The sequence below is a fragment of the Bos taurus genome, chromosome 23 (assembly GCF_002263795.3).
Source record: "Bos taurus isolate L1 Dominette 01449 registration number 42190680 breed Hereford chromosome 23, ARS-UCD2.0, whole genome shotgun sequence".
Taxonomy (NCBI): domain Eukaryota; kingdom Metazoa; phylum Chordata; class Mammalia; order Artiodactyla; family Bovidae; genus Bos; species Bos taurus.
Window position 1 is genome coordinate 52,397,850 of NC_037350.1, and position 26,806 is coordinate 52,424,655.

Here is a 26,806-nt window from a genome sequence, read left to right on the forward strand (position 1 = left end):
CCACACTGTCCTCTGCAGTTTCTTTTAGCAATTTGTATTTCTAGCATCAGTGAAGGAGATGCACCAGCTGTTACGGTTTGCAGAGTTCCTGACAACGGCAATTTTGACTGGTGTGAGGTTATACTTTGCTGTTGTTTCAATTTGCATTTTTCTATTTTTTTGTGACATTGCCATCTTGCCATGTGAATTTTTTTAAGGGTTGTTAGAAGGCAATGGCACCCCACTCCAGTACTCTTGCCTGGAAAATCCCATGGACGGAGGAGCCTGGTGGGCTGCAGCCCATGGGGTCGCGAAGAGTCGGACACGACTGAGCGACTTCCCTTTCACTTTTCACTTTCATGCATTGGAGAAGGAAATGGCAACCCACTCCAGTGTTCTTGCCTGGAGAATCCCAGGGACAGGAAGCCTGGTGGGCTGCCGTCTATGGGGTCACACAGAGTCGGACACGACTGAAGTGACATAGCAGCAGCAGCAGCAGATAAACCTTAGGGGCTTCCCTGGTGGCTCAGTGATAAAGAATCTGCCTGCAGTGCAGGAGACCCAGGTTCAATCCCTGGAGATCCTCCTGGAAAAGGGAATGGCAGCTCACTCCAGTATTCTTGCCTGGAGAATCCCATGGACAGAGGAGACTGGAGGGCCACAGTCCGTGGGGTTGCAAAGATTTGGACACAACTGAACTAATGCTTTCACACTTGGATAAACTTACTTCTAGAGATGGCTTCTTAAATGCCTGTCCTGTTTTGAATTTTGAATTCTTTTTGATGACCAACCCTAGGATGTCTCTTGAGGATGTTCCTTATAGGGCCTCGGACCTTCTGAACACGAGTGTCCATCATTTCGGTTTTTCAGGTTGTTATGGAAAATGGCCACAAGGTGGCAGAAAGGTAAGAGAATATGGGGGGGCACAGGTTAGTCACTCAGTCGTGTCTGACTCTTGCGACCTCATGCTTTAGAGTAGCCCACCAGGCTTCTCTGTCCATGGAATTCTCCAGGCAAGAATACTGGAGTGGGTTGCCATTTCCTTCTCCAGTGGTTGAGGGGGGCGGGGTGGTGGTTACACTGCCTGCCATATTCTGCCAGCTTCCTGAGCCCCACAACAATTGAGCCTTGGGACCCAAGCCTGCTCAACCTCCAGAAACTGTGACACCAGCCCAGGTCACCAGGGCATGAGGGGCATAGAGTTAGCTTTTGTTTTTCTCCCTCTGTTTTTTTTTTTTTTTCTCTGATTGGGTTTAATTCTGTAATTTTCACTGGAGTATATAGGGGAATTACAATGTTGTGGGTGAGGGTTTTTTCCTTTTTAACCGGTAGCAACTAGATTTACTTAGATCTATATATGTTCTTTTTTGGGTTTTCCCCAGGGAGGTTATAACAGAGTGTTAAGTATGGGTCCTTGTGTTTCACAGTGGGTCCTTGGGGCTTATTTTATAAATAATAGAGTGCTTCTATCAGTCTGAATCAGCTCATTTCTCACCACCCCACTCTTTTATTTTCTGGGGACATAAGCTTTTTTCTATGTATGTGAAACTATGTCTCTTTGATCAAGAAGTTCATCTGTATCCACTTTTAGATTTCACCTGAGTGACATCATATGACATACGTGTCCCCCTGTCTCCCTTACTTGGCTTGTTATGATCTTCCCCACCTCCTTCCTTGTGACTGGACTTGGCATTGCTAGCTCCATCTGTACGGGTGGATAATGTTGTGCATGATAAACCCCATTCTTTGTCCATTTACATGTTTTCATTCACTTAGTTTGCTTGTTTCTATGGGACCCATTCCTGAGTCGTCGCGGTAGTGCCTGGCTGTAAACTATGATTGAATAGGTGAGAGGAAGCCATCAAAAGCTCTTGTCTCTTTAACCCTTTTGTTTCTCATAATAATATATAGCTTTTATTGGAGTAACAATGGCTTAGAAGTGTGTTGTGTTTGTTTTAGGTGTACAAAGTCTTGTTCAGTCATACTTATTTCTATATCTATTATCTTTTTTTTTAACATATAGGTTATTACAGTGTGCTTAGTCCAACGCCCTTTTTAAAGTTGGTCCATGCTGACCATTTCTTTTTTATGTATTTGTGGGTATGAATTAATCCCTTCCTGTCAATTTACAACTTTTTCCCACCATTCCCCTTTGATGACCATAATTTGTTGCCTAAGACTATGTGATTGTTTCAATGTTAATAAGGGGAATTCAGTGAGTACCTCTTTCTCACCTGTACATGATATCAAAGAATGTTTCTCTGTCTCAATCTGACTTACTTCACCTTCTAAGATTACCTCTAGATTTATCTATCCCTTCGAATGGCGTTATTTCATTTCTTTAAGTCAGAGTCATATTCCATTGTATGCCTGTGTCACTTTTTCTTTATCCATTCACCTGTCCCTGTATATTGTGCTAACTTCCAGGTCATGGCTATTGTAGGTCCTGCTGCCGTGCAGGCTTCGGTGACGTGTTTTTAAAAATCTGATTTTATCCGTGTACACTCTCAGAAGCCGGACTTTCAGATTATATAGGGAGTCGATTTCTTTTTTAGAAAACGCACATCTTTGGAAATACTCATGAGAACTGTTAACAGTGAAATTTTACAAGCACCACATTAGGGTCTGTTTTCTTCCCCTCATTCTAGCATTTCTTGTGTGTAGATTTTTTTTTTTTTTTTGAGACTGGTCTTTTTCACTTCTCTAAGGTGATTACTCATTGTCAGACTGATTTTCCTGCGTCTATTCACCTGACTGAGTGACTTTTCATGTCCTTTTATTTTAAAACCTTGTAGATTTTATTTATCTCTTGATATTTTCTTCTGATAATTTGCACTGATTTGCATGTTTTTATTGTTTTGTTCAAGAGGTTTCTTGAACTCGTGTCATTTAGAACACAGCGTTTTTTGTGAATATTTAGTCAGTTCAGTTAAGTTCAGTTGCTCAGTTGTGTCCAACTCTTTGTGACCCCATGAATTGCAGCACGCCAGGCCTCCCTGTCCATCACCAGCTTGTGGAGTTCACTCAGACTCACATCCATCAAGTCAGTGATGCCATCCAGCCATCTCCTCCTCTGTTGTCCCCTTCTCCTCCTGCCCCCAATCCCTCCCAGCATCAGAGTCTTTTCCAATGAGTCAGCTCTCCGCATGAGGTGGCCAAAGTGCTGGACTTTCAGCTTCAGCATCATTCCTTCCAAAGAAATCCCAGGGCTGATCTCCTTCAGAATGGACTGGGTGGATCTCCTTGTAGTCCAAGGGACGCTCAAGAGTCTTCTCCAACACCACAGTTCAAAAGCATCAATTCTTCGGCACTCAGCTTTCTTCACAGTCCAACTCTCACATCCACACATGACTACTGGAAAAACCATAGCCTTGATGAGACGGACCTTTGTTGGCAAAGTAACATCTCTGCTTTTGAATATGCTATCTAGGTTGGTCATAACTTTCCTTTCAAGGAGTAAGTGTATTTTAATCTCATGGCTGCAGTCACCATCTGCAGTGATTTTGGAGCCCAGAAAAATAAAGTCTGACACTGTTTCCTCTGTTTCCCCATCTATTTCCCATGAAGTGATGGGACCAGATCCCATGATCTTAGTTTTCTGAATGTTGAGCTTTAAGCCAACTTTTTCACTCTCCTCTTTCACTTTCATCAAGAGGCTTTTTAGTTCCTCTTCACTTTCTGCCATAAGGGTGGTGTCATCTGCATATCTGAGGTTATTGATATTTCTCCTGGCAATCTTGATTCCCGCTTGTGCTTCTTCCAGCCCAGCGTTTCTCATGATGTACTCTGCATATAAGTTAAATAAACCGAGTGACAATATACAGCCTTGACGTACTCCTTTTCCTGTTTGGAACCAGTCTGTTGTTCCATGTCCAGTTCTAACTGTTGCTTCCTGACCTGCATATAGGTTTCTCAAGAGGCAGGTCAGGTGGTCTGGTATTCCCATCTCTTTCAGAATTTTTCACAGTTTATTGTGATCCACACAGTCAAAGGCTTTGGCATAGTTGATGAAGCAGAAATAGGTGTTTTTCTGGAACTCTCTTGCTTTTTCCATGATCCAGCGGATGTTGGCATATTCAGTTCAGTTCAGTTCAGTCGCTCAGTCATGTCTGACTCTTTGCGACCCCATGAATCACAGCACGCCAGGCCTCCCTGTCCATCACCAACTCCCAGAGTTCACTCAGACTCACATCCATCGAGTCAGTGATGCCATCCAGCCATCTCATCCTCTGTCGTCCCCTTCTCCTGCCCCCAATCCCTCCCAGCATCAGAGTCTTTTCCAATGAGTCAACTCTTCGCATGAGGTGGCCAAAGTGCTGGAGTTTCAGCTTTAGCATCATTCCTTCCAAAGAAATCCCAGGGCTGATCTCTTTCAGAATGGACTGGTTGGTTCTCCTTGCAGTCCAAGGGACTCTGAAGAGTCTTTTCCAACACCACAGTTCCTGATAAGCAAAATGTTTATGGTTGCTATTTCAGGAAATGACCACAAGGGGAAGGACTGTCAGGCTCAAATATAGTTATGCTGGAGATGAAAGCTTTATGATGGTACCTCGCGGGAGAAGGAAATGGCAACCCACTTCAGGATTTTTGCCTGGAGAATTCCATGGACAGAGGAGCCTGGTGGGCTAAAGTCCACAAGGTCGCACAGAGTCGGACACAACTGAAGCGACTTAGCACCCTTGCATGGGTGTGCATATCTATTCACCTTTGAGTGTTCCCCCCATGGAGTTTATTACAGTTTGTTCATAAGAACCCTTTGTTATACCTAAGTCCTTGATGATTGCCCTTTTTACATGAAATGACTATATTTGTTTACTCTAACTTTTTATTTTATCCCTTTCCATTTACTTTTATCCTCTAGTAATCAGAAGATTGTTTTCTAGGTCAGAGTCTTCTTATGTCTCTCAATGAATACATTGGTGTGTATTTTTCAGTTACAGCTATGAATAATATCTGGATAATAATAATAATATCAAGATACATCTCTTTCTGATTCTTATTTTCTTCATGTTGTGTGATCATCCCTAGTTTTATTAATGTTCCTGGAAATTATATTATTTAATTTTGTTTTCCGGCAGAGTCAGGTTTCACTGCGGAGAAAGCAATGGCACCCCACTCTAGTACTCTTGCCTGGAAAATCCCATGGATGGAGGAGCCTGGTAGGCTGTAGTCCATGGGGTTGCTAAGAGTTGAGCACGACTGAGCAACTTCACTTTCACTTTTCACTTTGATGCATTGGAGAAGGAAATGGCAACTCACTCCAGTATTCTTGCCTGGAGAATCCCAGGGATGGGGGAGCCTGGTGGGTTGCCATCTATGGGGTCGCACAGAGTCGGACACGACTGAAGTGACTTAGCAGCAGCAGCAGCAGGTTTCACTGTGTACATGGGTCTCTTTATATTTATCCATTTATCTCTCCATAAATAATATGTTTACTTGCATTTTTAGGCTAGTGTAAAGTGTAGTCCAGTGCACACTTTGGTGGCATGTGTCTTTTCAAAACATTGTCTTCTTAAATTTTCCTGAGAGTGGTTCTGCAGGATCTTATAATAACTCTATTTTTATTTCTTTAAGGCAGTTCCATTTTCCTCTCCACACTGTTTTTATCTTTTATGTGCTGTAAGTACCATATACGTGGCCCACTTCTTCATGTAGGTGCATCATTTCTTCCCCAAAGAATTTTCATTATGGCCTTTCACACTGGTGCAGAGTGATCCCTCGTTGTGCTCTTGACTTGCACACCTCTTATAAATCATGATATTCAGCATGTTTACATAGGGGAGCTTTTTTTTTTTTAAACAACTTGACGAGAATTTACAGTTGATTGTATTTTTATTAAGTTTTTGCTGTTTTCAGTCTCTAAGTCCTGTCTCACTCTTTGTGACCCCATGGACTGCAGCATGCCAGGCCCCCCTGTCCTTCACTATCTCCCAGAGTTTCCTCAAATTCTTGTTCATTGAGTCAGTGGTGCTACCTAACCATCTCATCCTCTGCCACTCCCTTCTCCTCCTGCCCTCAATCTTTCCCAGAATCAGGGTCTTCTCCAATGAGTCAGTTCTTCACATCAGGTGGCCAAAGTATTGAAGCTTCAGCTTTGGCATCAGTCCTTCCATTGAATATTCAGAGTTGATTTCCTTTAGGATGGACTGGTTTGATCTCCTTGCAGTTATAGGGAATTTCAAGAGTCTTTTCTAGCACCACAGTTTGAAAGCATCAGTTCTTTGGCATTCAACCTTCTTTATGGTCCAACTCTCACATCTGTACAAGACAACTGAAAAGACCACAGCTTTGACTACTTTTCTTCCAAGGAGCATGCATCTTTTAATTTCATGGTACAGTCACTGTCCACAGTGATTCTGGAGCCCAGGAAAATAAAACCTGTCATTGATTCTACTTTTTCCCCTTCTTTTTGCCATCAAAAGTGATGGTACCAGATGCCATGATCTTAGTTCTTTGCATGTTGAGTGTTAAACCAGCTTTTTCACTCTCCTCTTTCACCCTCATCAAGAGGCTCTATAGTTTCTCTTCAGTTTCTGCCATTACAGTGACATCATCTGCATATCTGAGGTTGTGATACTTCTCCTGGCACTCTTGATTCCAGCTTGTGACTCATCCAGTTCAGCATTTCACATGATGTACTCTGTGTATGAGTTAAATAAGCAAGGTAACAATATACAGCCTTGATGTTCTCCTTTCCCTATTTTGAAATATATAAGATAGCTCTTTACATAGAGGCCTTGCTACACAGTGGATGATGCAAAAAGCAATCTTATAAAGTAGACAAAGAGAGAGACAGAAACATAAAAATATCAAAATAAAGAGAACAAATCTAACCATGATTTGTGTAACTAGTTTTAATCTGGTGGCAATAAACCATTAAGTCTGTAGGGGAGTCAAGTGGAGATGGCAAATTCTGGAAGGGCCAGATAGCGAGAAAAATAGTTAAATGTTTCATCTTTGTTTACAAAGGTATACATTATCAACTTATGGATACATACTTGTTGATACATCCTTGAGTATGTGTCATCCCCTACATCCTCATGAGCACTCATCTAGCCTATTTCAACTCAAATCATTCCAAGCAAAATTCTACAATTTGTTGCAACTCTAGTTATTCATTTGTTGCAATTTCATTAAAAACACACATACATACACATTGTAATTCATTTGTATACACCAGTAAATGCTAGGATTTCTGTCTAATTTTTTTCAGGGGCCTTAGAAACAATGCTTTTCCCTGCTTCACCGTGTTCTGATTCCTTTGATGTGAGAAAAGCTATGGAAAGAGTGTTTAATATAATCCGAACTCACCAGGTATTTATTATTGTGTGTTCATGAAGATCTGAGAAGCAGAATTGGATGGGTACAAAAAGAAAAAGGTTGAATGTAGGAACATGACTAGAAATTGGGAGACTCATGTTGACCAGAGAGCAATTATGGTGGAGCAATGGATCAACTCCACCTTCCTCACCAACGAGGACAAGTTTATCTTGGTAATAATATCAGTAACTGAGGGGTTAAAGTATTATTGTGAAAAATCATTAACAAAAAAGGCAGAGGAACTGTTTTCATATAGAACACAACTTTCTAAGAGCCTGTAAATTTCAGATAAATGTTTTGTATTTGAAATCTTGAGTGGATTACATGTAAGTTTTAAAGACTGTTCAAAGTAACCTACTATTCCTGCCTGGAATGAATAGATCACCTTTTGAATCATAAAGTGGTGACACAGTTAGCCAGGCTTACAGACAATCTGACTGGAGAGCATTCTAAAGCAGTTTGTGTATACTAGCTACAACCTGACAAGAAACTGTTACTCTCACATAAAAAAAAGAGAAGGGAAAGTATCAGTCATTCAGTCATGTTCCACTCTTTGCATCTCCATGGACTATAGCCAACCAAGCTCCTTTGTCCATAAAATTCTCCAGGCAACAATACTGGAATGGGTAGTTATTCCCTTCTCCAGGGGATCTTCCTGACCCAGGGATTGAACCCAGGTCTCCCACATTGCAGGCAGATCCTTTACCATCTGAACCATCAGAGAAGCCCTTACTCTCACATATGGAATATTAAATGTGTCTTCACATATTGCCTGCTATATATAACTCGTGGTTCATACTCCATGGAACCACATACTGTTGTAATTAAATTCAATTTGAAATTAAGCTTTATTTTAAGGGTGTGGTTTGCATACCAGCAGTGTAGGAGCATTCCACTTTCTCCAGCCCCTGTTACCCTCTATGACATCTCAAAATTCAAAAACTCTTACTCATTGATATGATCTCAATTTCGCTTTAGCTCAGTTTGAACAGAGAAGCAACAAACCAGGGAGCCAATTTTTTCAGGTTTCTTTAGGGAGAAAAACATAACTGTTAGAAGACAAAGTACATGCAGCTTGTGGGCTCTTTGAGTTACTTAATTATTTTCAGGAATTTTCTTGTGTTTTTTTTTCAAGCTTGACCTTTCATTCCTATAATAACAAATAACAGAATTAGAAGAAACTAATTTGAAATGATGGCTTGTTTCTACCTAGAAAATTGGAACACAAAGGAACCAATGGGAACCACAAAGATCAGGGTGCTAAGTTTTTAAGAATATTTTAGGTTTTCAAATAATAACTTGTGTGCTTGCAATTTCAAGAATATATTTTTATTCTGATAAAGAATATACTTTTGCAGAAGGCTTCCAGTGTGGTCACCTCCTCTTGGAAGCCTAGGATGCTGGAATCAGGCCACTTCCTGTGTCTGTCTTTATAGGACACTGAGCTGCATTTTAAGAAATTCCTGGATCTTCCCTGGATCCTGACCATCTGTGTTCAGAGAAATTGGTAGCATTTTTCTTTTGCCTGTTGAGATGTTTAAGGACACAGATTCTTTCAGTTTCCTGCTGTGTGTGAGTGTGGAGCCCAGTGATGATTTCTTTTTAAGAAATATGTGTCCTACTTCCCACATGAGGGCGAGGCCCCCTCCAACGATAAGAGACCCTGCTTATGTGTGACCTGTGCCTCCTAGGAGAGTGAGTGAAAGAGTGAAGCCGCTCAGTCGTGTCCGACTCTTTGCGAAACCATGGACTGTAGCCTACCAGGTTCCTCCATCCGTGGGATTTTCCAGGCACGAATACTGGAGTGGGTTGCCATTTCCTTCTTCAGGAGATCTTCCCGACCCAGGGACTGAACCTGGGTCTCTCGCATTGTAGGCAGATGCTTTACCATCTGAGCCACCAAGGAAGTCCAAGGAGGCACTCCTAGGAAGTGCCTCCTAGGAGAGTAGCTTTAAGCTAGCTTAAACCTGACAAACTTCTGTCTGTCATACATAATTGATTTAGACAAGTCCTGTCTACAGGCTTCCTCGGTAAAGAATCCACCTGCAATGCGGTAAACCTAGGTTCGATCCCTGGGTTGGGAAGATCCCTCTTAGTAAGAGACACACTTAACCATTTGTAAGTGACATCACCAGGGCTTTACTGAGGAACAGGGTCAGGCCTCAGTGAGGATCAGAGTCAGGGCTTAGTGATGACCAGTTTCAGGGATTTAGTGAGGAGCTGAGTCAGGAATTAGTGAAGACCAGTGTCATGGCTTTAGTGAGGAATAGCATCAGTCCTTAGTGAAGACCAGAATCAGAGTTTTAGGACTCAGCAATGGGCTGTAAAAGGTCAGTTCTCATTCCAATACCAAGGAAGGGCAATGCCAAAGAATGTTCAAACTACTGTACAATCTCGCTTATTTCACATGCTAGCAAGGTCATGCTCTATATCCTTCAAACTAGACTTCAACTGTATGTGAACCAAGAATTTCCAGAAGTACAAGTTGGATTTGGAAAAGGCAGAGGAACCAAAGATCAAATTGCTAACATCCAATGGATCATAGAAAAAGCAAAAGAATTCCAGAAAAACAACTACTTCTGCTTCATTGACTATGCTAAAACCTTTGACTGTGTGGATCACAACAGATTGTGGAAAACTCTTCAAGAGATGGGAATGCCAGGCCACCTGACCTGCCTCCTGAGAAACCTGTATGCGGATCAAGAAGCAACAGTTAGAACCAGACATGGAACAGTGGACTGGTTCCAAATTGGGAAAGGAGGATGTCAAGGCTGTGTATTGTCACCCTGCTTATTTAGCTTGCAGAGTATGTCGTGAGAAATGCCCAGCTGGATGAAGCTCAAACTGGAATCAAGATTGCCAGGAGAAATATTGATAACCTCAGATATGCAGATGACACTGCCCTAATGGCAGAAAGTGAAGAGGAACTAAAGAACCTTTTGATGAAGGTGAAATAGGAGAGTGAAAAAGCTGTCTTAAAACTCAACATTCATAAAACTAAGATCATGGCATCTGAATAGATGTGAAAAAACAGAAACAGTGGCAGATTTTCTTTTTTGGGGCTCCAAAATCACTGCAGATTGTAACTGCAGCCATGAAATTAAAAGATGCTTACTTCTGGGAAGAAAAGCTATGAAAAATCTTTACAGCATATTAAAAACAGAGGCATTACTTTGCTGACAAAGGTCCATCTGGTCAAAGCTACAGTTTCTCCAGTAGTCACATATGGATGTGAGAGTTGGACCATAAAGAAGGCTGAGCAAACTTCGGTGGTCAAGGACAGGGAAGCTTGTTAGCCACTGAACAACAGTAGAGTTAATGTCCAGCACTGGGTTTGTTTTAGGTATTCAGGAACTTAATTCAGTTATACATTAGAGGCATATTTATTATTGGGGGGCCAGTCCTTTTCCCCAGATAGGTTATTACAGTGTGTCAAGAAGATTTTCCTCTGCTATTCAGGAGATTATTTTGGATTACTTACTTGTTATTTATTAGTGTGTATATGTTAATTCCAAACTCTTAAATAATCCCTCCCCACCAACATTTTTTTGATAATCATAACTTGGCTTTGTATGTTTGTGAATCTGTGTCTGTTTTGTAAATTAGTTCATTTATAAGAATCTATAGATTCCATCCATGATATGACGTTTGTCTCTCTCACTCTGACCTGCTTCACTTAGTCTGATACTCTCTCGGCGCATCCTTGCTGCTGCCAATGCCATTATTCTGTAGAGTTTTTTGGCTGAGTACTATTCCCATGTAGAGCTGTACCAGTTAGTCTTAATTTTTCTGTCGATGTACATTTTGGTTGATTCCATTTCTTGGCTATTGTACATAGTGCTGCCCTGAAAACAGGTGTGCACGTGTCACTTCAAATTATGATTTTCTCAAGATCTGAGCCCAGGAGTCGCATTGCAGGATCCCATTGGTTCCTCTATGTTTCGGTTTTTAAGGCTTGCCTATGCAGCTCTCCATCCTGGCTGCAGCCGTTTACATTCCCACAAGAGTATAGGAAGACTGTTCTTTCTCTCCACCCTCTGCAGCATTTATTCTCTGTAGATCTTTTGATGCTGACCATTTAGTCCAGTGTGAGGTGATTTCTCATTGTAGTTTTGATTTGCAGTGAGGTGGAGTATCTTTCCAGATGCTTTTTGATCTTATACAATGTGAGGACAATTGACCTCTTGAAGTTGGTTTCCTGAAAGTTTGCCTGTTTTTAAACCTTTTTCCGATAATTTGCCTGAGGACGTTACTTGAGGGCAGGTGTCATTCTTGCCTGGCAGGCCTTGTGAAGTTTGAGGCCACTTCAGTTTCAGACCATCGGTTTTAAAGTTGTTGTTATGAGAAACGGCCACAAGGTGGTAGCATTTCCTCCCAAATCTGGTTAGTTGAGCACGGAGAGTCTCATGGGAAGTTCTGCTCCTGGACTGTTAATGAGTGGAATGTGCCGGAAGAAGCACTTAGGACTTGTGTCCCATTACTTCTTCCCCCTTACGCTTTATGCTCCAGACACATTCAGATTCCTACTAGACCGCTCTACAGAGGGTGCCGTCATCTGTAGGTGGGGTGACCCTGAGGAAGGAGGCTGGAGATGGGAACCCCACAAGGAGGAGACAAGGAGTCAGTCCTGGGAGGTTTTCACAGCTCTTCTGGCCCAGAGGCTGTACCGTCCTTTGGGTGCAGTAGGCCCGGTTTCTGTAGGAGGGCCTGTGGGGACCTGAGATGGTGCGTGTTTGCAGGGGCAGCAGGCAGTCCCGGTCCATCGGGAGGGGCGGGCCCCTTGGATGGTGCATCCTCCCAGCTCCCTCAGCCCACAAGACTCCAGCCTTCGGCCCCAGGCCTGCTCAGGCTCCTGGGATGTGACACCAGCCTGGGTCCCCAAGGCCTGAGGGGAATAGACTCCGTGTTTCTTCTTCTTTTACATGTTTTAATTTGATTTGGAGTGTATGGGTGATTTTTTTGCCTTTGTTGATGGTATTCTTGAGGGAAGAATATTGGAGTGGTTTGCCATTTCCTCCTCCAGCAGACCACATTTTGTCCAGTGGAGGAGGGAATGGCAAAGGAGAGGTAAAAAATCCTTCTTGAGTGAAGAATGCAAAGAAATAGAGGAAAACAATAGAATGAAAAAGACTAGAGATCACTTCAAGAAAACTGGAGATATCAAGGGGACATTTCATTCAAGGATGCACACGGTGGTCAGAAATGGTAAGAACCTAGTAGAAGCAACAGAGGTTAAGAAAAAGCCACACGAACATACAGAAAAACTAAACAAGCAAAGAGGCCTTAATGACTGGGTAACAACGCTGTGTTCACTCACCTAGAGCCAGACATTCTGGAGAGTAAGTGTAGTGGGCCTTAGGAAGCATTACTACTGTTACTGAAAGGTAGGTGGGCCGTCTGGCTGCTTGTCGCTCAGAAGCCAATAAACAGGCCAGGCTGGTGGAAAGGAACGTTTGCTTTATTTCAGATGCTGGCAAGTGGAACAGGGGAGGGTGGTGGACATCTGTCCAAGGGTCGATTCCCACCCCCCTCCTCCCCGCACCGCACCGCCCCCCCCCCCCCCCCCGCCCCGCAACTGACAGCAGGGGGTGAGAGTTTTTATAGACAGACTGGGGGCGGGGTCTACTGCAGAAACAGCACAGTCATCTCGAAGTCATCTTCACGTTGGTCATCAGGGGGCTGACCAGCATCATATTGGTTGTTTTTATTGTTGTTCGGTCACTCAGTCTTGTTTGACTCTTTGTGACCCCATGAATGGCAGCATGCCAGGTTTCTCTGTCCTTCACCATCTTCTGGAGCTTGTTCAAACTCATAATCATCGAGTCGGTGATGCCATCAAACCATCTCACCCTCTGTCATCCCCTTCTCCTCCTGCCTTAATCTTTCCCAGCATCACGGTCTTTTCCAATGAGTCAGTTTTTTTTGCATCAGGTGGCCAAAGTATTGGAGCTTCAGCCTCAGTCCTCCATGTGGAAAACAGTGGGTTTTTAGTTAGATTTCTGTTAGATGATCTAGAGGGTGGCCAGTGATGTTTTTTAGTGTAGGTGGCCAGTTTTCCTGTCCCTGTTTCTTGGGAAGACTGTCCTTTCCTCTTCGCACATTCCTGGTTTGATTTTCATGAACTGACCACGTACATGTGGGTTCATTCCTGGGCTCTCTATTCTTTCCTGGAGTCCACGAGTCTGTGTTCCTGTCAGTTCTTCACTGTGGTGGTTACTATAGCTCCATGATGTAGTTTGAAGTCAAAGAGGAAGATGCCTCCAGCTGTGTTCTTCTTTCTCAGAGTCTTTTTGGCTATTTAAGGTCCTGTTCAATATTAGCAGCCTAATATTAGGAATATTTCTGTTTCTGTGAAAAATGCCATTGAATATTATTTTGTGATTGCAGTCAATGTATTTGTTGATGACTTTGGTTGGAATGGACATTTTAATTCCTCATTGTTCCAGTGCATGAGCGTGGAATAGTTTTCTGTTTATTTGTGTTTTCTTTGGTTTCTTTATCAGTGCTTTCTAGTTTTCTGACTATTGGTCTTTTGTGTCCTTGGTTAAGTTTGTTGCTAGATGTTTCATTTTTTGATGCAATTGTAAGTGGGATTTTCTTAATTTTTGTTTTTGATTGCTATTAGTGTATAGAAATGCAACTGATTTTTGTATATTGATTGGGATTGTAAATTGTAGTATTTTATATGATTGTAAAGTGATCCCAAATTATTTAACTTATATATATAGTCTAACAACTTTTTGTGAAGTTATGGGAAAAATTTTATTTGTAAAATCTGTTTCTCCTGCAATAGGTCATTCAGAGGACCCAAGACATGGTGGTTACAGATAGACTTCCCACAGTGCTTCTTCATTGCATGGGGACTCCTTCAAGGGCTGTGAGCATCACAGCGTCCCTTGAACTTCGTCTGGGTAAGTCTTGGCCTCTATAAGAAAGTTTCATGCCTGTCTAATCTGATTTTCTTTTTAGTACTGACATGGTTGTTTTGAAAAATAATTTACTTTCCGGAAATTTAAAATGTACAGAAAACTCCTGGTAATGGTAAAAAGTACTCACATTTGCCACATCACCTAAAATATTTTATGCAAAATGGGCACATTCTCCTGCAGAACCAGCACATAACTTCCAAAATCAGGAAATCAAATGGTTTCTACATTATAAAGTAATCCACAGCCCCACTTCTGCTTTCAGCAATTGTTCAATTGTATTAATATATCTGTTATTCCCATCCTCATCTGTTTTTTTTATGTTTGTTTTTTAGAGTGTTACTGAGATTTTTGGTTACTTGGACAAACCTGATGGATTTAAAGCAGACATGGTGAATATAGGATCTGGGTGGCCTTTATATAGAAAAGGACATATAGAGGATTTTTTTCACAAAAGATGGTCTTAATGTTTATCCATGTATCAATACTACATTCTTTTTCCCCATAGTAATTAAAAATAAATAACATGCCATTTACCATTTACATATTTGTAAGCATACAGTGTTGTAGTATGAACTACCTTTATTTGTTTTGCACACCAGTTTAATAATGCGTACCTTGTGCGTGCTTTTGAGAAACTCAGGAAACTGAGTCAGTGACTGAAATGGCCCAAGATATCACCTTAGATACCATCTTCATCTAAAAACAACAGGGACTTCTGGATGGTCCAGTGGCTAAGACTCTGCACTCCCAAAGAAGGAAGCCCAGGTTCAATCCCTGATTAGAGAACTAGATCTCCCATGCCACAACTAAGAGTTTGCGTGCTGTAGCTAAACATCTGGCTTGCATCAAGGAAGGTCAACCTGGCACAACCACATAAATAAACAAATATATATTAAATAGAATAAAAACAAAGGAAAGGAAAGATACGGTTGTTGTGCAGATTTATGTCTTAGCTTTCCCTAGTGATAAAAAAAAATGTTCCACAAGACTGTCATCCTTCTGTCTGGTATATACAGAGAATTCCTTTGAAACGAGATTTCTCTTGTAAATGTGACTCACAGAACCATTTTGACCTGGGTTTCAGAGATGATCATGTGTCCTTTAAAAAAAAAAAGTTAATTAAGTCCAACTAAGTATGATGCTGAAGAGGTATGTTTTGGGGTAGCATTAGCTCCCCTTCACTTTGGATGTATCCCAATTTGCTTACACAGTCATCGTATAATCGGTTTTGGAGACGTCATGGGACGTCAGTTACCCCAGGGTAAACTGGGTCCATGAAACATGAAGTCTCTGACTACTGGGAATTACTTTCTGCTGTTTTCTGGTTTTGAATTTGACTTGTTTGGATATTTCATACCAGTGGAATCACAGAATGTTTGACCCTTTAGAACCGGTTTGTTTCACATAATAAAGGATTACAAGGTTTATCAACATGGAAGAATTGTGAGAATTAGCTTAGGGTTAGGGTTAGTGTCAGGTTAATGTTAGATTGTAAGAACAAGGTGTTGGGTAAGGGTGTCAAGATAGGGTTTTAGGGTTAGGGTGAGGGTTAGGGCGGAGAAGGCAATGGCACCCCACTCCATTATTCTTGCCTGGAAAATCCCATGGATGGAGGAGCCTTGTGGGCTGCAGTCCATGGGATCGCTAAAAGTCGGACACAACTGAGCGACTTCACTTTCACTTTTCACTTTCATGCACTGGAGAAAGAAATGGCAACCCACTCCAGTGTTCTTGCCTGGAGAATCCCAGGGACGGGGGAGCCTGGTGGGTTGCTGTCTATGGGGTCACACAGAGTCCGACACGGCTGAAGTGACTTAGCAGCAGCAGCAGCAGAGGGTTAGGGTGAGGGGTTAGGGTTCGGGTTCGGGTTCGGGGTTTTGGGTTCAGGGTTCAGGTTAGGGGTTAGGGTTAGGTGTTAGATTTTAGGTGTTAGGGTTAGGGTTAGGTTTAGGGCTAGGGTTTAGGTCTAGGGTTTAGGGCTAGGGCTAAGGCTAAGGCTTAGGGTTAGGGTTGGGGGTTAGGGTTTTGATTTAGGGTTTATTTTTAGGGTTGACGGTAGGGTTACGGTTTAGGGTTAGAGTTAGGGGTTAGGTTTAGGGGTTAGAGTTAGGATGTTTTGGAGGGTAGAGGATTTTGTCAGGGGTGTGGAGAAGGGTGTTGGCAGTGTGGTGGAGGGGTTTGAGGGTGGGAGGCCTGCTGTCTGCACATAAGTCCCCACCCCCGACCCTCTTCAGAATTGCTCATTGGTGTAGCAAGCATTAATTGGGTTTTTACTGTGTAACTGGTGAGTTCTTAATGAGTAATGTGAACAGTGACATTCAATGTCCTCAGTCAGGACTAGATACTTACTATGCCACATACAGGTGTAAGAACCTGGGGAGTCATGTGCCGTAGTACCCCTAGGGACGGGGTTCAGACTTGACCCCTCAACATTTTGGGGTCCAGCCACTGCTTTAGCATTTCTGAGGGTCCAGTTCTGACTCTGCTGCTGCTGCTGCTCCTGCTAAGTCACTTCAGTCGTGTCCGACTCGGTGTGACCCCATAGACAGCAGCCCACCAGGCTCCCCCGTCCCTGGGATTCTCCAGGCAAGAACACTGGAGTGGGTTGCCATTGCCTTCTCCAATACATGAAAGTGAAAAGTGAAAGTGAAGTCGCTCAGTCGTGTCCGACTCTTCGCAACCCCATGGACTGTAGCCTACTAGGCTCCTTCGTCCATGGGATTCTCCAGGCAAGAGTACTGGAGTGGGGTGCCATTGTTCTGACTCTAAGGGTTCTGTAATCCAGCCTCCATCTTCCTTTAGTGAGACCCACACTTTTAGGATCCTACAGAGCAGGGCCTGTGTGAGTTCACTGTGGCTTCTCTAACAACGACCACATGTTGGGTGATTTAAAGCAGCAGGAGTTCATCCTCCCCCAGTCCTGTAGACCAGACACCTGAGACCAAGGTGGCGCAGCGCTGAGGTCCCTCCAGAGGCTCTAGGATAGGGTCCTTCCTGCCTTCTCCAGCTTTGGGGCTCCAGGGGTCCTGGGACTTGTGGCCCCCTCCTTCCCACCTCTGCCTCCATCTTCATGAGCCTTCTCGTCTGTGTCCTCTTTCATCTCTTATCAGGACTCTCTCAGTTGGATTGAAGGTCACCCTAACCCTAGATGACCTTACCTTGAGATCCTTAACTACATCTACAAAGACCCTTTTCCCAGATATGGCCCTGTTTCCGTGTTCTGGGGGGACACATCTTTGGGGGCCACCATTCACTCCATTATCTGTATATAAAATAACCCTTTTTTAGGAGATCACCACAGGCCCATATAGATGGGCACAGACAGTGGCCACACACGTGGGGTCTGGAGAGAATGAGGATCCTGGAGTCACCTGGAACAGATCAGGCCTGGCTTCTTCAGGTGAGGGGAATCACAGGGAGGAGTGGGGCATGGTCTTGTTCAGGCTTCAAAAAGACCATGTTGGGTGGGATGTGAGATGCACTGTGAGGGCAGAGAGCTTTGTAGGGCCTGATGGAGGGATTAGGCTTGGGCCAGGGCCGTGGGTGTAGAGGGGAATTAGTGTGGGGGTTGGCCATATGCCCTGGAGAAGGAGCTGACAGTCCCTGGGGCACAAGGAACTGGGAACCTGGGAGGCTTCTGTGTTACTGAACCAAACTTGAGTCCACACCCCTGAGTGCAGTAAAGCCAGTCGCCTGACACCAGGTGCGGTAAAGGAAAGTGCAGCATTAATTGTAAAGGCACCAATATGTGGAGACAGGTAACTCATGCTCTAAACACTGAAATCCCTGAAGGGCTTCAGGAAAGCAGTTTTACGGGCCACATGAGGGAGAGGGGGTGACAGAGAACTGCTGGTGCATGGTTCTCTGGTTGGTGAGGTAACAGGTGGCTAACCTCACAAATCCTCAGGCACTGGACACTCTGGGGGTAACGTGTTCATGCTCATCAAGTAGTTAACTTCTTCCACTCAGTGGGGCTTTTAGCAGCTGTAAAACAACTCCCTGAATGTGCCTCAGATACTATTATCTCCATACTTCAGAAAGGAGTTACAGCAAAGGATACGGGACGGGGTCTGTTCTGGGAGGGCCCCATTGGCTCCTGCTCGGTTACACCAGGTGTCTGGGCTCAGCAGCTGGAGAAGTTGGGGCTGCCTCCTGGGCGTGGGGAGCAGCAGGATCACAGTCCTCGAGGGGCCTGTTAGTCCCCAGGATGAGGTGGGGAGGCTGTGGATGGACAGATACACCTGGCCTGGGAGAGGGGTAAAGGCTGGAAATGTCACTGGAATCATCGCAGGGAGGAAGGGGAAAGGCCAGGAGGGGGCAGGTGGGTTATAGCACCTACGTGCAGGTGATGGTGGTCCTGTTGGACACAACTCAGAGCCATAAGGAGTGGTGGTCAGGGGCTCAGCTTCGTCCTCTTGTTCTTTATCTGTAACTTCCCACTCCTGTAGCCTGGCCCTTTTCTCCTCTTCAGGTTACACGTACAGTGGTCTCAGAATTGCTAGCTACTGCACTCTGGAACAGAGAAGGCAGTGGCACCCCACTCCAGTACTCTTGCCTGGAAAATCCCATGGACAGAGGAGCCTGGTGGGCTGTGGTCCATGGGGTCGCTAGGAGTCGGACACTACTGAGTGACTTCACTTTCACTTTTTGCTTTCATGCATTGGAGAAGGAAATGGAAACCCACTCCAGTGTTCTTCCCTGGAGAGCCCCGGGGATGGCAGAGCTGGGTGGGCTGCTGTCTCTGGGGTCGCACAGAGTTGGACACGACTGAAGTGACTTAGCAGCAGCAGCACTCTGGAAAGATCTCTATAAAATGAAGCCCAGTGTTTATGTGCAGGCCATTTTGCCTTTTGTGTATCGATTCACTCATTTCTAAAGTCAACACATTTCGCCCCATCTCCTACAGTGAGATATCTTTTCAGTGCATTTCTAATGTGGTTAGGTTTTGTTGCATTGTGTATTCTGTCCTGCGACTCTCCTACACCCTGAATAACTATACTTGAGTAGATTGTTTGATCCCTTGGGCTATACAAATCGACGAGCGTAGACAAATGCATAGTGACAGGGGCCCATCCTAAAGCGTCACAGGGAACACTTCAGCCCCTTCAGCAGAGGATCTGCTCATCATCTGTGTGGCTGTGCTTTTCCTAGAATGTCATAAATGAGGTCATACCCCAGACTGCATTCTTTCACTGAGTGATAGCACGTGAGAGTTAACCATGCTTTTCAAGGTTTGGTGGTTCATTCCTTACTACTGATGAGTAATACTCCATTGCATGTGTATGGGAGGAAAAACAATTTTCACTCTGCCCTTCCATAATACAAGACAAATCACCAGGAGGAAAAACAGAGGCATACCTCCTCTATGCTTCCCTGGTGGCTTTGTGGTAAAGAATCTGCCTGTAATACAGGAGACTTGGGTTTGACCTCTGGGTTGGGAAGATCCCCTGGAGAAGGAAATGACAACCCACTCCAGTATTCTTGCCTGGGGAAGCCCATGGACAGAGGAGCCTGGCGGGCTACAGTCCGTGGGGTCGCAAAGAGGCAAACATGACTTAGTGACTAAAACAACAAATAGCCTCTGTATACAGGGGAACTACCAAAGAAACCTGAGTCACTCCCTGAAATGCCCAAAGTCATCACTTTAAATGCCATCTTCAGCTAAAAACAAGACCCTGAAGAATGGGACAAGCCCATTATGGAAGGTAATTACACAAAACACAGTAAAGAAGGGTATGATTGTTTATAGATTTAAGTCAGGACCTCTCCATTGATAAGTTACTTGAGTTTTAATTAGCCTTTTATTTCTGGTGCAAGCAGGGACAACCCTTAAATGCAGAGATTTCTCTGTTGTAAATGTCCATCACAAAACGGCAATTGCTACTTAGTTCACTGAGAGTCCTTTTTTTTTTTTTTCATGGAAGTGGACTTAAGCAATCCTCACAGCAGAGAGGCATATTTTGGGGTGGCATGTTCTACTTGCTTTGACATAGATATACCCCAATTTGATTATGCATTCATCTATTGAAGGATACCATGATTACTTCAAGCTTTTAACTATTATGGATAGTGCTTCTGTGCCTAAGTTCATCTTCCTTTGTGTTTGGGCATGGATTTTTCAAAGCAGTTTCCTAAATACTGGAAGTACGATTGTTGGATCCCAAGGTGAGGTGTGTTTAGCTTTGGAGAAAACTGCCCAACTGTGTTACGAGGTGGCTGTGCATGCATCCCACCAGCACTGAGGGAGCGTTCCTGCTATTCCTCAGCCTCCAGCAATCGGTATTGTCATATATTTAGAGTTTAGCAGCCCTAATATGTGTAGTGTGATAGCTTGTGACTTTAATTTGTAATTCCCTAATGGTGGATGATGTTGAGTGTGTTTCTGTTTTGTACTATCTGTATAACATTTGGCTGGGTGTTCAGATCTTTACTTATTGTTTATAGGGTTGTTCAAGAGGTCTTTGTCTATTTTGTGTCCAAATCCTGTTTCAAATATGAATTTTTCAAATATTTTCTCCCAGTTTGTGGCTTGTATTTTGATTTTCTGAATGAGGTCTTTCAGAATAGACATCTTTATTTCTATAAAGTCCACAATATTTTTCTTTTGTGGACTGACAGCTTGTGTGTTAAAACTCAAAGCTCATGATATACAGGCCAAACCCAAGGTCATGTAGATTTTCTATGTTTATGTCCACAATTTTGATAGTTTCAAAATTTAAATGTCTGTTAATAAATCTGAGTGAATTTGGTGACTACATTTCATTCTATACAGTTTCAAGTTAATTATTCCTTAACTATTTTGGAGAAGTTTTGGATATTGGCAATATTTCAGTTTGAATTTCCATAGTTTAATGGACCTAGCAGAACTGCCCTGAGGGGCGGGGTCTCCACTTAGCTGCGCCTGCACGAGTGAGGGAGGCTTAAGCTGCAGTTCCCATTGGCTGGCAGGGAGCGGGGAACCCGCCTCCCCGACCCACCCCACCCCAAGCGGAATTCCCGCTCTGCCTGAGCATCTGGCTACCTGCTGACGGGAGTCTGGTCTCCTTAGGACCCGTTGGGGCTTCAGCTTTGGGACGTTGTGGGGTTCAGTTCAGGCTGAAGGGAGTCTGGTCTCCTCAGAACCCATTGGGGCTTCAGCTTTGGGACATTGTGGGACTCAGTTCAGGAAGACAGGGAGTCTGCTCTCCTCAGGACCTGCTCAGGTTTCGGCTTTGGGACATTGTGGGGTTAGTTCAAGCTGAATGGGTGTCCTTCTAAAGCACCGGGAATAAACATGATGCCCCAGGAAGCTGTATCACAGACACTCTGTTTTGCATCCCCCGTACCTCGAACTGGGGCCGTGCATGCTCCAGTTAGAGACGCGTGTAGGCATGTGGTCCTTGGAGTTAATCAGAGCAACTAAACGGAAAAACGATTTAAGTGACTCCCGACATTGCCAGTGTGGTCGTGAAGGGGAAAGGCTTGAGCCGCATTGCAGGACCGAAATGCAGAAAGTGTGTGCTAGCTTCCTGCACTCGCGTTCCAGAACACTTCTACAAGGACCGAGGGGATCTCCGAGGCCCTTATAAGGAAAACAGAGTCCTTGAACCAGGCGGCATGGGCAGGCGTAGAAGGTGGCGTGGGCGTGGCCGTCCCTGTGCAGCTGTCTCCTGACCATCGCGCAGGGGCCTTTCCACGGCAAGTTCCCTTGTTTACAACGGGCGGTGGAGAAGCCCCTCTGAGAGGCTGGACCACAGTGGGAGCTGCTGAGTAGCTCAGGTCCTAGGGAGGCTCCTGTGAGCCACACGTCTCAGGGGGAGGAGTCAGGAGGAGACACAGCAGCCCAGAAGGGCGAGGGCCAAGGAAAGGGCCTTAAAAAAGCTAAGTTCCAGATTCCCAGGAACCAGGTGTTTCCACTTTAGGTGGTGAGTCTGTGTGTCAGATGACACTTTAGGTGTCGAGTCTGTCCCGGCGCTTGCACATGGGCTCCTGGAAGCCCTGGGCAGCTGCATGTGGCCCAGGGGCCCCATGTGCCCAGCTATCACCATGCAGTGACGCTGCCCATGGGTCCACACCGGTCCAGTTGGAGAGGACCCTCCTCCAGGCCCAGAAAGCGGACTGAGAAGCAAGAGGACTGGAACGGGGTGGGGGCCCTGCTGTACCCCTTTATCTTCCCAGTTCTGGCTGTCTTTGAGCTAAGATCCTCAGGACCTGCTGGTGCTTCAGCTCTTGTCAGCCTATGCCGTCCCTGCCACCAACAAAGAGTGAGTTCTTTCCATGCATTTCTAAGTCATTTAGACTCTGCTGCATTCTGTGTTTCATTCTGTAACACTCTCATATCCTAAATAACTAAATTTGAATAGATTATGATTTACTAATTGAGATCTAAAGATCTATGGGTTTATACAAATGCACAGTGGTAGATATTCATCTGAAATGTCAGTTCAGTTGCTCAGTTGCGTCTGATTCTTTGCGACCCCATGGACTGCAGCCCGCCAAGCTTCCCTGTCCATCACCAACTCCCGGAGCTTACTCAAACTCACGTCCATCGAGTCGGTGATGCCATCCAACCATTTCATCTGTAATGTATCAGATGGAATATTGAATCTCCTACCTCATAATCTTTTTCTAAGTCTGTTTTGCCTTTTTCAGAATGTTGTATAAATGGGGTCATTAGTGTGTAGACTGGATTCTTTCACTTAGCAATATACATGTAAGATTCATCCATGGTTTTTCTTGGTTTGATGGTTCATTCCGCTATATTTCCGAATACTATTCCATTGCATGTGTATTGGAGGAAAAATAATGTTTCCATTATATTTCTCTTTTCCTCATTGAGACTTTTCCCCACAATGAAAGGCAGATGAACTGGAGGAAAACAGAAGCTTACTACCATGCATACCCCCTATATGCTTGTAAGGTACCTAGGAAAACCTGAAATGGCCCAAGCCTGTAACTTATGTGCTATCTTTAGCTAAGAACAAAAGAAAGATATGGTGGTGGGGGGTGTGGTGGGGGCGGGGGTGGGGGCGGTGGGTGGTGGAATGATTTGAGAGGTTTGGAGGCAAAGCACAGTAATCAAGGGTCTGGATATTATGCAGATTTACATCCAGGCTATCTCCATGGACTACCTTCTCTCAAGACTTAGTTATCCTTCCATTTCTGGTACACAGGTGGAGACAGCCTTACCAGTGGAGATTTCCCTAATAAATGTAAATTTAATTCCTAAAAGGGCATTTTCAAACATTCTCCTGGGTCTGCTGTTTTTTAAATGCCAGTCCAGAATGATCCTGATGTCAAAAAGACACAACTTGGGGTGGCATATTCTGCTCCCCTTGATGTAAATGTGCCCTAATCTGCTTATTAATTCATTTACAGAAGAAGATTCTGATATCTTTCAGTTTTTAACCAATTTTTAACCCAGAATAAATCTGTGCATTATTTTATGCTAGTTTTTGTTTGAACATTATTTTATGCTACTTTTTGTTTGTATTTTGTTGTCTAAATACAAGAGGTGTAGTGTTGCATCCTAGATGAGTCTGTTTAGCTTTGGAAAAAACTGTCAGACTGTCTTCCAAAGGCGGCTGTGCATGCATCCCACCAGGATCTTGAGTAGGTTTTTTTATGGTTGTTTACTATCAGTGTACCCTTTGTGGCCAGGTGTCTGTTTCAGGTCAGATCAGATCAGTCGCTCAGTCGTGTCCGACTCTTTGTGACCCCGTGAATCGCAGCACGCCAGGCCTCCCTGTCCATCACCAACTCCCAGAGTTCACTGAGACTCACGTCCATCGAGTCAGTGATGCCATCCAGCCATCTCATCCTCTGTCGTCCCCTTCTCCTCCTGCCCCCAATCCCTCCCAGCATCAGAGTCTTTTCCAATGAGTCAACTCTTCTCATGAGGTGGCCAAAGTACTGGAGTTTCAGTCTTTACCAATTATTAACAGGTTTGTTTGCTCTAGAGTTCTTGGTATAATTTGAGTAAAAATTCTTTATCAGATATGCGTTTTTTTTCATTATTAATGTTTGGCTGTGCTGGGTCTTTGATGCGTGGGCTTTTGTCTAGTTATGGCGAGCAGGGGCTATGCTAGTTGTGGCGCGTGGGCTTCTCACTGGTGGCTCCTGTTGTTGTGGGACACAGGCTCTGGGGCTCATGGGCTCAGTAGTTGCAGCTTCCGGGATCTAGAACACAGGCTCAGTGGTTGCGGTGCATGGGCTTAGCTGCTCCACAGCATGGACAGGGATCCAACCTACGTCTTCTGCATTGGGATGAAGATTCTTTAATATTCAGCCACCAGGGAAGCCCTCAGCCATGTTTTAGATTCTAGTTTGCCACACCTGTATCTGGTGAGAGAGGCCAGTATCAAGAGGCCTGGGAGCTGGGAGTGCTCAGCCACAGTTCTGGCTGTGCCATTGAAAGCTTTGGGGCCTTTGGTGAGCTCCTCAACTTTCCTGGGACTGTTTCCTCTCTTCAAAAATGCCCTGCTGTTGGACTGTAGCCCGCCAGGCTCCTCTGTCCATGGGATTTCCCAGACAAGAATACTGGAGTGGGTGCTATTTCCTTCTGCACAGATACACATTTGGAAGATATTTTCTCCTGGTTTGTGATTTTTATGCAGGAAGGGGGAACCCCTTCCACGGCCTGAGAGCAGGCTCTTGTCTGACACTTGGAAATGAATTGTCCGAGGCGACATGTGCTGTCAAAGAGACTTTATTGGGAAGGGCTGCCTGGGTGGAGGGCAGGAGGGTGAGGGAAGCTGAGAGAACTGCTCTGCCAAGTGGCTCACAGTCTCAGGTTTTATGGGCACTGGGTTAGTTTCTGGTTTGTCTCTGGCCAGTCATTCTGAATTGGGGTCCTTCCCGGTGGCATATGCATCACTCATCCAAGGTGGATTCTGCAAGGAGGACCCTGGGAGGTTGGTAAGACCTGCGGATTGGAGTCTCCTGTCTCCTTTGACCTTTCCTGAATTCTGGTTGGTGGTGGCTTCTTAGTTCCTTGTCCTTACCCAGGACCTCCTGTTGTAAGACGACTCCTGCAGGTGGTTTCTCTGGTGCCTGGCAAGGACGGGCGGGTGGTTTTGGTTAGTGGTTCCCCTAACGCTTTGTCCTGTGGTTTTCTTGAGTAAGGTCCTTTACAGAGTGAATGTATACATTTTTAAAAGTCAGTGTTTTAATTAATTTATTTAAAACATTTTGTATATTGGCTTTTTTGTTGTGTTTTAGAACTCATCACCAGACTCAAGGTCATGTAGATTTTTTCTTGTTTTCTAAACTGTTTATAGTTTTTAACTGAAATGTGGTGTCAGTTGCAAAGTTTGTGTTTGTGTTCCTTTCATTCCGTATGGTTTTTAATCAATTGTTCCCTGGCCGTGTGTTGAGCAGGGTCTTGGAGATTTTTGGCTCCATTTCAGTTTGGGTTTCCAGTCTGAGCGCTCACAGCAGAGCTGCTTCTGGGTGAGCCCTCTGAGGTCTGTGAGCGCGGGGCTGCCCGCTCTTCTCTGGCGGCCCGCAGGGGGCGCCAACCGCCCTCTGACCCGTGGGCGCAGGACGTTTGCCTTCGGACTCGGCTCAGTGACCAACTGGCGGGAGCTTTGTCTCCTCAGGACCGTCAGGGCTGAGGCTTCTGGATAACGGGGCTGCTTCCAGGCTGAGAGGAGCGGGGTTGCCTCAGTGCCCACCAGCAAGGAGGCGCTGCAAGAGGGAAAAATGAGGACGAAGTAGACGTTTCCTGTGTCCAGCTGAGCGCTGACCGGAGGTCCATCTCAGAGGACTGGGGCGGGGCGGGGAAGAGCTCCATGTGCAAATGGCGGGTTTTTAGTTAGATTTCTGTTAGATGATCTAGAGGATGGCCAGTGATGCTCTCTGGTGTAGGTGGCCAGTTTTCTGTCACTGTTTCTTGAAAGGACTGTCCTTTCATCTTTGCACGTTCTTGGCTTGATTTTCATGAACTGTCCACATACATGTGGCTTTATTCCTGGGCTCTCTATTCTTTCCTCGAGTCCCTGTGCCTGTGTTTGTGCCAGTTCCTCACTGTTGTGGTTACTACAGCTCCGTGATGTGGTTTGAAGTCAGAGAGGAAGATGCCTCCAGGTTCATTCTTCTCTCTCAGAGTCTTTTTGGCTGTTTAGGGTCCTTAGTTGTTGCAGAATATTATTAGGAATATTCTATGAATATTTCTGTGAAAAATGCCATTGGATATTATATTTTGATTGCAGTGCATTTGCTGATGGCTTTTGTTGGAATGGACATTTTAATAACTCATTCTTCCAGTGCATGAGCATGGAATATTTTCCCGTTTATTTGTGTTTTCTTTGGTGTCTTTATCAGTGCTTTCTAGTTTTCTGACTACTGGGCTTTTACATCCTTGGTTAAGTTTTTTCTTAATTTTTGTTTCTGATTGTTATTAGTGTATGGAAACACAACTGATTTTCATATATTGATTCAAATTGTAAATTGTAGTATTTTATATGATTGTAAATTGATCCCAAAGTATTCAACTTTACTGAATGTATTCTAACAACTTTATGTGGGAAATTTTATTTATAAATTCCATGTAGACTCCTTCAAGGGCAATGAGCATCTCAACTTCCCTTGAACTTCGT